Consider the following 12,199-nt stretch of genomic DNA (forward strand, 5'->3'; position numbering starts at 1 on the left):
TCTGCACTTTTGAGGTGAGAACTGAGGGAAAGAAAGGAGAGGGAGTCAGCAGAGTATAGATGGAAGGGAGAGACGGAGAGGAATGGGAATTACGAGTCTCTGCCTCTCAGGCCTCACGAGTCTGCCTCTCAGGCCTCACGAGTCTCTGCCTCAGGCATCACGAGTCTCTGTCTCTCAGGCCTCACGAGTCTGTCTCTCAGGCCTCACGAGTCTCTGCCTCTCAGGCCTCACGAGTCTCTGCCTCTCAGGCCTCACGAGTCTCTGCCTCTTAGGCCTCACAAGTCTCTGTCTCTCAGGCCTTACGAGTCTCTGCCTCTCAGGCCTCACGAGTCTCTGCCTCTCAGGCCTTACGAGTCTCTGCCTCTCAGGCCTCACGAGTCTCTGCCTCTCAGGCCTCACGAGTCTCTGCCTCTCAGGCCTCACAAGTCTCTGTCTCTCAGGCCTTACGAGTCTCTGCCTCTCAGGCCCTACGAGTCTCTGCCTCTCAGGCCTCACGAGTCTCTGCCTCTCAGGCCTTATGAGTCTCTGTCTCTCAGGCCTCACGAGTCTCTGCCTCTCAGGCCTTACGAGTCTCTGCCTCTCAGGCCCTACGAGTCTCTGCCATTTGTAGACAATATGTGATGGGTACACATGCACACACACACACTCATATTCTAACTAACACCTGTGTCCTCCTCACCCTTCTCCCATCCTACCCCTCTCTCCCCCATCACCACTCCCCCTCCTACCCCTCTCCCCCTCCTACCTTCTCTCCCCATCACCTCTCCTTCTCCCCTTCTACCTTCTCTCCCCATCACCTCTCCCCCTCCTACCTTCTCTCCTTCTACCTTCTCTCCCTATCACCTCTCCTACCTTCTCTCCCTCTCCCTCTCCTACCTTCTCTCCCTATCACCTCTCCCTCTCCCCTTCTACCTTCTCTCCCTATCACCTCTCCTACCTTCTCTCCCTCTCCCCCTCCTACCTTCTCTCCCTCTCCCCCTCCTACCTTCTCTCCCTCTCCCCTTCTACCTTCTCTCCCATCACCTCTCCCTCTCCTACCTTCTCTCCCCATCACCTCTCCCTCTCCCCTTCTACCTTCTCTCCCATCACCTCTCCCCCTTCTACCTTCTCTCCCCATCACCTCTCCCCCTCCTACCTTCTCTCCCCATCACCTCTTCCTCTCCTAACCGCCTCTCCCCATCACCTCTCCCCCCCATACCTTCTCTCCCCCATCCTACCCTTCTCCCCATCACCTCTCGTCCGTCCTAACCCTCTCCCCATCACCACTCCTCCTCCTAACCCCCTCTCCCCATCACCTCGCCCTCTTCTCCTCCTACCCCTCTCCCCATCACCTCTGCCCTTCTCCCCCTCCTACCCCTCTCCCCATCACTTCTCCCCCTACCTTCTCCCCCCCTACCTCACTCCCCTCTACCCCTCTCTCCCCCATCACCTCTCCCCTAACAACCCTGTCTGCCTTTTATTTTCCTTCAGCTCACTGCCAATGGCTGGAGGGATAGCTAAAGGGAGGAAGAGAGAGAGAGTGAAAGCGATAGACAGGTAGAGCGAGAGAAAGAGAGAGAGTGAGAAGGGAGTGAGAGAGATAGAGAGAGAGCGAGAGGGGAGTGAGAGAGATAGAGAGAGAGTGTACATGTGTGTATGTGTTTGTTTTCTAAGAGCCCTTGCGGCGCTATGTGATACCGTTTTGCTATTTTTCTGACAGGAAGCTGCTAATCTAAGCTGCAAACCCATGAGCCTTTGTGACACAGAGTTCCCTGATGATGTCAGAGTGTGACCTGGAGGTGGGGGTGTTGTAGTGAGGGGGGATGGGGGGACTCCAGGGGTGTGGGAACAGCAAGGTTATAAATATTCAGGATAGAGAAACAAAATTGGCTGCACATATTGGTCCCACAGCACATTCACTGTGACAGTGTTTCAGTCTAGGTAGTTATCTGCCTGGTTTGACCTTGAACTGAAACATTGTATTATTGTCTTGTCTTCTCACATTGTCTTCTCATCTCTACGTAGAGATGTTTCACATTGCACCTAATGCGATTAGTGTATGTATGACAATGTTGATACGAGGATATCAAACTGATGCTCCAGTCAACATGTTCTTGTTATTCTAACTCTGGGTTCAAAAGAGCCTTACCACATGAACTCTATTACCCAGAGTGCACCTACACGTTAAACATCACCTCTTCCTCCCTTCCTGTGACAGTGTTGGGTTGGGTTGAGTATGATCACCGGCCATCAACATGAAAACAATATTGACTCTAGACTTTTGGACAGTAGCACTCTCTCTGTCCCTCTCTCTCACACACACAGCTGTGTATGTAAGCAGGCATGCCAGACAGTTGTTGCAGCTGAGGCGTGGAATTCAGAGGGATGTTTAGAGGTCATATAGAGGTCATGTAGGGCAGAATGAAGTTTAGTGTTAGGCTGAAACTGATGGCGTTTTGATGTCATTAGTTCTTTGCCTGCAGTGTAATTCTTACTGTGATTTAATTGTGGTTGTGTTTTTTATTTACCTTTATTTAACTAGATAAGTCCGTTACAAACAAATTCTTATTTACAATGACGGCCTACCAGGGAACAGTGGGTTAACTGCCTTGTTCAAGGGCATAACGACACATTTCTTACCTTATCAGCTTGGGGATTCGATCCAGCAACCTTTCGGTTATTGGCCCAACGCTCTAACCAATAGGCTACCTGTCGCCCCAGTGGTCCTCTTGTGGTTTATTTCTGGTCTCATGAAGTGGTGACTGGATCCCTGGCTCATGACTGATGCAGAATAATGGCCTGTTCTGATAATATATGCCGAATGATTCGATTACCCTGGTGATTGGTCTAAATGACTGACTAATGAGTGTATGAATACGCTAATGAGATTACAGCATGTTCCTGGAAGAAGGAAGAGGACACAGTGTATGTCCCTTAGAACAATGCACGCTCGCTCACATGCTCGCTTACACACACACACACACACACACACACACACACACACACACACACACACACACACACACACACACACACACACACAGACAGACAGACAGACAGACAGACACACACACACACACACACACACACACACCTAATATTAAGCACATTGCTTGTCTTTACAACAGGTGTATAGGCTGGCCTAAAAATGAACCACGGGAAAAGCAGACTCCATTCGCTATTTAAGTGCATAGATTCCGTATTTCTTTCCAGCTGCCTCTGTTTTGAGACATATATTATTTACTATATGTAAAGACAATATTAAATAAAGAATAGAGTGATTTATTTTAAATGTTTTATTTAATCTTTATTTAACTAGGCAAGTCAGTTAAGAACAAATTCTTATTTACAATGACGGCCTAGGAACGGTGGGTTATCTGCCTGTTCAGGGGCAGAACGACAGATTTTCACCTTGTCAGTTCTGGAATTCAATCTAGCAACCTTTCGGTTACTGTCCCAATGCTCTAACCATTAGGCTACCTAGTGGTTACTGGCCCAACACTCTAACAACTAGGCTACCTAGTGGTTACTGGCCTAACAATTTAACCACTAGGCTACCTAGTGGTTACTGGCCCAATGCTCTAACCACTAGGCTACCTAGTGGTTACTGGCCTAACACTCTAACCACTAGGCTACCTAGTGGTTACTGGCCCAACACTCTAACCACTAGGCTACCTAGTGGTTACTGGCCTAACACTCTAACCACTAGGCTACCTAGTGGTTACTGGCCCAATGCTCTAACCACTAGGCTACCTGCCACCCCCATGATGGGTGACAATATTAGCCTATCACTTGTAAATTATATATTATCATTTGTGAATGATGCCCAGTTTAATGCAACGACAGCACACCTCATGTAGCCCAGCCCATAGGCCTATATGTTTTGATAAGGTTTGTATCACAACTAAAGTGGCCAAATAATTTCATAAAATGAGGCACATTAATCCGCTTTACAACAAGTGTAGAGCATAACTGGCATACATAGAAATGCACCTTTATAATAAAAGCATTACATACATATTCACATTTGTGGTCACTTTTGAGAAGGGTGTTTTCCTGCTACTGTCGTGTTCACATTGCTGTGCTAATAATGTAAAGAAATAGCCTAATACTTTATCAACATTTTAACATAAACATTCTCATCTGTTGCGTCAGGCTCATTGCTTAAAACAGTTTTTTTAATTCTAGTGGTTGTATTAATTTGGGATCTATCGCAACCCACCACTGTCCCAGACTATGTTTGGGATATTTATTTCTCTCACAGAATAGAATAGGTCAACTTTTGTACTATGGGGAATAGTGCTTTTGTTGTTCGTTAGGCCTATTCATTTTGTTGTTCGTTAGGCCTATTCATTTTGTTGTTCGTTAGGCCTATTCATTTTGTTGTTCGTTAGGCCTATTCGTTTTGTTGGCTAACGAAAAGTAAATGTGGACAGTTCTTCAATATGCGCCTCGGAATTGGATAAGGATGCGCACAGTTGCGTCCCCATTGTGTCTGTCTTCACTTGTAGCCTGTGAAAAAGACCCGATCACATGACGGAGAGCCATATGAGTGAGAGGTCACTGACCACAAAAGGCATGAATTTATTTAGGGGGCATTACGGCCACACAAAAAGGAAGCAGCCGGGAAATCCGAGGCATTATCAAGTGCTTGTCAAATTGTGAATGAGAGACTGATGAAGTGTGTACAGCCTGCACAAAAAGCAGAGCATATGCCTTTCATGCAACTTTTTTCAAATCATCATTAGAGTTGCATCATGCAGCCTTAGAATGTATTACAAATCAAAACATACAGTGGGGAGAACAAGTAGTTGATACACTGCCGATTTTGCAGGTTTTCCTACTTACAAAGCATGTAGAGGTCTGTAATTTTTTATCATAGGTACACTTCAACTGTGAGAGACAGAATCCAAAACAAAAATCCAGAAAATCTCATTGTATGATTTTTAAATACTTTGTGCATAACACAAGTCATTTTTCCAATTGTTTACAGACAGATTACTTCACTTAAAATTCACTCTATCACAATTCCAATGAGTCAGGAGTTTACATACACTAAATTGACTGTGCCTTTAAACAGCTCATAAAATTCTAGAAAATGATGTCATGGCTTTAGGAGCATCTGATAGGCTAATTGACATCAGTTGAGTCAATGTACCTGTGGATGTACTTCAAGGCCTACCTTCAAACTCAGTGCCTCCTTGCTTGACATCATGGGAAAATCAAAAGAAATCAGCCAAGACCTCAGAAAAAAATTGTAGACGTCCACAGGTCTGGTTCATCCTTGGGTGGAATTTCCAAACGCCTGAAGGTACCACATTCATCTGTACAAACAATAGTACGCAAGTATAAACACCATGGGACCAAGCAGCCGTCATACCGCTCATGATGAAGACTCGTTCCGTCTCCTAGAGATGAACGTACTTTGGTGCTAATCAATCCCAGAACAACAGCAAAGGACCTTGTGAAGATGCTGGAGGAAACAGGTACAAAAGTATCTATACCCACAGTAAAACAAGTCCTATATCAACATATATTTAATAATCTCAACCCACCCCATTCATATTCATTCTATACAGTTGAAGTCGGAAGTTTACATACACCTTAGCCAAATACATTTAAACTCAGTATTTCACAAGTCCTGACATTTAATCCTAGTAATAATTCCCTGTTTTAGGTCAGTTAGGATCACCACTGTATTTTAAGCATGTGAAATGTCAGAATAATAGTAGAGAGAATTATTTATTTCAGCTTTTATTTCTTTCATCACATTCCCAGTGGGTCAGAAGTTTACATACACTCAATTAGTATTTGGTAGCATTGCCTTTAAATTGTTTAACTTGGGTCAAACATTTCAGGTAGCCTTCCACAAGCTTCCCACAATAAGTTGGGTGAATTTTGGCCCATTCCTCCTGACAGAGCTGGTGTAACCGAGTCAGGTTTGTAGGCCTCCTTGCTCGCACACGCTTTTTTAGTTCTGCTCACAAATGTTCTATGGGATTGAGGTCAGGGCTTTGTGACGGCCACACCAATATCTTGACTTTGTTGTCCTTAAGCCATTTTGTCACAACTTTGGAAGTATGCTTCGGGTCATTGTCCAATTGGAAGACCCATTGCGACCAAGCTTTAACTTCCAGACTGATGTCTTGAGATGTTGCTTCAATATATCCACATAATGTTCCTGCCTCATGATGCCATCTATTTTGTGAAGTGCACCAGTCCCACCTGCAGCAAAGCACCCCCACAACATGATGCTGCCACCCCCGTGCTTCACATTTGGGATGGTGTTCTTTGGATTGCAAGCCTCTCCCTTTTTCCTCCAAACATAACGATTGTCATTATGGCCAAACAGTTCTATTTTTGTTTCATCAGACCAGAGGACATTTCTCCAAAAAGTATGATCTTTGTCCCCATGTGCAGTTTCAAACCGTAGTCTGTCTTTTTTATAGCGGTTTTGGAGCAGTGGTTTCTTCCTTGCTGAGCGGCCAACCTCGAATTGACTCAAATTATGTCAATTAGCCTATCAGTAGCTTCTAAAGCCATTACATAATTTTCTGGAATTTTCCAAGCTGTTTAAAGGCACGGTCATCTTAGTGTATGTAAACTTATGACCCACTGCAATTGTGATACAGTGAATAAGTGAAATAATCTGTCTGTAAACAAATGTTGGAAAAATTACTTGTGTCATGCATAAAGTAGATGTCCTAACTGACTTGCCAAAACTATAGTTTGTCAACAGGAAATTTGTGGAGTGGTTGAAAAACTAGTTTTAATGACTCCATCCCAAGTGTATGTAAACTTCCAACTTCAACTGTTGATAGGCTTTATTTTGTCTGGATTAGCGTCCCAGATAAAACAAAATATTATTTGCTCATAAGATTTGAAAAACGAATCATCAGGAGTAGGCAGGGCCATAAGCAAGTGAGTAAACTGAGATATGAATAAGGAGTTAATCATAAATAGACAGGTATTTACCTCTCCATGGTTGCAGGATCTTGTCTATTGTTACAAGTTTTCTATTGAAATTCATTGTGGAGAGCTTATTTATATCTTTGTGATATGAATACAGAGTATCTACTCACCATCAGCCCATTTTATAGGTAAACTGCAGAGTCATGTAAAAGTTGTATTTTTTAAAGATGAAATACGTAATATTGTACACTTATCAAGGACACTTATCAAGGATCTAGCTTGTGGACTTAATATAAAACTTGAGTCATCGGCATACATGGACACCTTTGTTTTTAAGCCTTGGATTTCTAATCCTCTAATGTTGTTATTGGATCTGATGTTAATAGCTAGCATGGCCATAATGAATAGATATGGTGACAGCGGACACCCTTGTCTAGCTTCTCTTGTTTATGTTAATTAAAGGTCAATTACCGTGAGACCGGCAGTTATTTGCTTGACAATCACAGGCTGACAAAATGTAATGACCGTTACAGCCCTAGTCGGAGGTGTACCTGCGTCAGAGCTGTCAAATCAGCAAGCAGCTTCCGGCGTTATAACTATCTCGGACGTTGCAATTGGATGCGTCTTGTTACAGTGGTGAACGCTGGAATGTGTGCTGTAATACTTGTGACTCTGGATGACAACATAATGATGTTTGTTTCTTTAGGGCTGTTTTCCTGAAGTAGTTCAATTGTGTTTTGTTTTCTTACCACGATACTAACGAGTATTGCGATTCTGCTATCGTCCAGTGCCTCGGTTCTTCACCCTCTATCCCTTCCTCTCTCATTCCCTAACTCCAACACACCAACCTCCCAACTTCACTTTCTATATCTCCCACTCCCTCCCGCTCTCTCTGCCGCCATCTTTCATTCACTCCATCTTCCCCCTCACTGCCACCCTCTTACTCTCCTCCCCTTCTATCTCTCGGCTTGTGTTTATGGTCTGTGTCATGTCTCTTGTTCGTGGATATTATTAGAGTGATAAGCATCTGACTGCCCGTGTGTGTGTGTGTGTCTGTAGTTTAGAGTGATAAGTATCACATTTCATCTGACTGCACGTGTGTGTGTTGGTCTGTAGTTTAGAGTGATAAGCATCACATTTCATCTGACTGCACCGCCCATCAAAACATGAATAAATAACAGCACCGCATTTACTCGCAATTACAGCATCTGTTCCAATGGGTACTCACACAGACTACGGGGCACCCAGTGTGTGTGTGTGTTAGATTGAGGTAGAGGGGTTTCCTGTGTGTGTGTGTGTGTGTGTTTGCAATACGGTTAGAGGGTTGTGTTGAGTAGTGCCCTCAGGAGAGGTTTATTTTGGGGTGATGGTTCCTTCCTACAGGACACACTGTCACAGCTCATCATTGTCCCTGTGTTTGTGCTTGGGATGGGGTAGGGGTTCTGCTGTGTACATGTGTGTGTGATTTAATGTGTGTGTATGCGTGTGTATGTATTAATGTGTGTGTGTGCATGTCTCCCCACACCTCGGGGAGAGCTACAAAGTCACAGACTGAAACGGAGAGGCCTGATTCAGAGTGGCAGGTCTGACGTTAGTCCGATGTTCGTCTGACGTTAACTGTTTAGGCCCAGCGTGTGTGTGTATTGACCCCTAAAGGCCTCCAACCGCAAGGTACTACAGAGGGTAATGCGGACACCCAGTAAATCACTGGGGACAAGCTTCCTGCCAACCAGGACCTCTATACCAGGCAGTGTCAGATGAAGGCCCAAAAAATTGGCAAAGTCATGGACTGTTCTCTCTGCTACCGCATGGCAAGCAGTACCGGAGCACCAAGTTTAGATACAAAAGGCTTCTTAACAGCTTCTACCACCAAGTCATAAGACTCCTGAACAATAAAATGGCTACCCTGACTATTTACATTGTCCCTCCCCCACCCCCAGTTTTACATTGCTGCTATTCTCTGTTTATTATCCATGCATAGTCACTTTACCTCTGCCTACATGTACATATTACCTCAATTACCTCAACTAACCGGTGTCCCCGCACATTGATTCTGTACCGGTACCCCCTGTATTTAGCCCCGCTACTGTTATTTTATTGTCGCTCCTTAATTATTTGTTATTTTTTAATTTAATTCATTATTTTATTTCAGTTTATTTTTGTAAATACCGTAACACTTTTTTTCCCTTAAAACTGCATTGTCGGTTAAGGGCTTGTAAGTAAGCATTTCACTGTAAGGACTAAACCTGTTGTATTGGACGCATGTGACAAATCAAATTCGATTTTATTTTGATTTCTTCGACCCATGAGGGATTCCCTCTCAAACTGGTGAAACCCACCACTCAGATAAATGTGAGCTGCATGTACGTGTCAGTGGAAAGTATTTCCTCAATGCTACTGAAGTTCTATAACCAATTATCAATAACCATCATACTGAAAAAAAATGGCGCCGGAGGAGATGGCTGCCGTTTTACGGTCTCCTAACCAATTGTGCTATTATGTGTTTGTTTTTTTTGCGATATTTGTAAATTATTTTGTACATAATGTTTTTGCAACCGTATCTTACGGAAGAAAAGAGCTTCTGGATATCAGGACAGCGATCACTCACCTCGGATTAGACAAAGATTTCTTCAACAACAACAGCAGCAAGCAGGACTCACACGATATTCTCCAAACACCCCACAGGGTAGACATCCCAATTATTCACAAAAGAAAGTGATGCAGAGGACGAAGAGCCGGATGCCCCGTCCGGACCCGCAGAAGACAACTAGGAAAGCTGCCGTTACCGTCAACATTACTCGCCAATGTGCAATCATTGGACAATAAACTAGACGAGGTAAGATCACGAATATCCTACCAACGGGACATCAAAAACTGTAATATCCTATGCTTCACGGAATCATGGCTGAATGACGACATGGATATTCAGCTAGCGGGATACACGCTGTACCGGCAGGATAGAACAGCACACTCCGGGAAGACGGGGGGGGGGGGGGGCTCGCCTGAAGTTGAGTATATTGTGATAGACTGCAGGCCACACCACTTGCCTAGAGAGTTCTCAGCTATACTTTTCATGGCTTTTTTTTACCACCACAGACAGATGCTGGCACTAAGACCACACTCAGTCAGCTGTATAAGGAAATAAGCAAACAGGAAACCACTCACCCAGAGGCGGCGCTCCTAGTGGCCGGAGACTTTAATGCAGGGAAACTGAAATCAGTTCTACCAAATCTCTATCAACATGTCACCTGTACTCCACACAGAGACGCGTACAAAGCTCTCCCTCGCCCTCCATTTGGTAAATCCGACCACAACTCTATCCTCCTGATTCCTGCTTAAGAGCAAAAATTAAAGCAGGAATCACCAGTGACTCTGTCTATAAAGAAATGGTCAGATGAAGCAGATACTACACTACAGGACTGTTTTGCTATCACAGACTGGAACATGCTCCGGGATTCTTCCGGTGACATTGAGGAATACACCACATCAGGCCACATCAGGCTTTATCAATAAGTACATTGAGGTCGTCATCCCCACAGTGAATGTACGTACATACCCCAACCAGAAGCCATGGATTACAGGCAACATTCGCACTGAGCTAAAGGGTAGAGCTGCCGCTTTCAAGGTGAGGGACTCGGAAGCTTACCCGGAAGCTTAAAAGAAATCCAGCAATGCCCTGCGACGAACCATCAAACAGGCAAAGCATCAATACAGGGCTAAGATTGAATCATACTACACCGGCTCCGACGTTCGTCGGATGTGGCAGGGCTTGCAAACTATTACAGACTACAAAGGGAAGCACAACCGCGAGCTGTCCAGTGACACAAGCCTACCAGATGAGCTAAATCACTTCTATGCTCGCTTCGAGGCAAGCAACACTGAGGCATGCATGGGAGCATCAGCTGTTCCGGACGACTGTGTGATCACGCTCTCCGTAGCCGACGTGAGTAAGACCTTTAAACAGGTCAACATACACAAGGCTGCGGGGCCAGACGGATTACCAGGACATGTGCTCCGGGCATGTGCTGACCAACTGGCAGGTGTCTTCACTGACATTTTCAACATGTCCCTGATTGAGTCTGAAATACCAACATGCTTCAAGCAGACCACCATAGTCCCTGTGCCCAAGAACACAAAGGTAACTTGCCTAAATGACTACAGACGCGTAGCATTCACATCCGTAGCCATGAAGTGCTTTGAAAGGCTGGTAATGGCTCACATCAACACCATTATCCCAGAAACCCTAGACCCACTCCAATTTGCATACCGCCCAAACAGATCCATAGATGATGCAATCTCTATTGCACTCCACACTGCCCTTTCCCACCTGGACAAAAGGAACACCTATGTGAGAATGCTGTTCGTTGACTACAGCTCAGCATTCAACACCATAGTACCCTCAAAGCTCATCACCAAGCTAAGGATCCTGGGACTAAACACCTCCCTCTGCAACTTTATCCTGGACTTCCAGACAGGCCGCCCCCAGGTGGTGAGGGTAAGTAGCAACACATCTGCCACGCTGATCCTCAACACTGGAGCACCCCAGGGGTGCATGCTCAGTCCCCTCCTGTACTCCCTGTTCACCCACGACTGCATGGCCAGGCACGACTCCAACACCATCATTAAGTTTGCTGACGACACAACAGTGGTAGGCCTGATAACCGACAACGACGAGACAGCCTATAGGGAGGAGATCAGAGACCTGGCCGGGTGGTGCCAGAATAACAACCTATCCCTCAACGTAACCAAGACTAAGGAGATGATTGTGGACTACAGGAAAAGGAGCACCGAGCACGTCCCTATTCTCATCGACGGGGCTGTAGTGGAGCAGGTTGAGAGCTTCAAATTCCTTGGTGTCCACATCAACAACAAACTAGATTGGTCCAAACATACCAAGACAGTCGTGAAGAGGGCACGACAAAGCTTATTCCCTCTCAGGAAACTAAAAAGATTTGGCATGGGTCCTGAGATCCTCAAAAGGCTCTAACCACTAGGCAACATGCCGCCCCAAACAAATGTATCTCTCCCTCATCCTCTCTCCATCTCTCTCTCTTTCCATGTCTCTCTAATCCCTCATTTGCTTTCTGTCACATCTCTCTATCTCCCCATGCACACACACACCGCGATGACAGGGCCTAAATTCTCCATCCTAATTTGATAACCTACAGCCTCCCAGAGGTTGTTCTCACAAACCAAGGGTAGGATTGAAATGAATAGCCCTGTTATTGGATGACATGTGTTACCATGGACACTGACAGCTCAAATTACTATCTGATTTGTGTCTGGGAAATCCCTAAGTCATTCCCCC

The sequence above is a fragment of the Oncorhynchus mykiss genome, chromosome 24 (genome assembly GCF_013265735.2).
Source record: "Oncorhynchus mykiss isolate Arlee chromosome 24, USDA_OmykA_1.1, whole genome shotgun sequence".
NCBI classification, from domain to species: domain Eukaryota; kingdom Metazoa; phylum Chordata; class Actinopteri; order Salmoniformes; family Salmonidae; genus Oncorhynchus; species Oncorhynchus mykiss.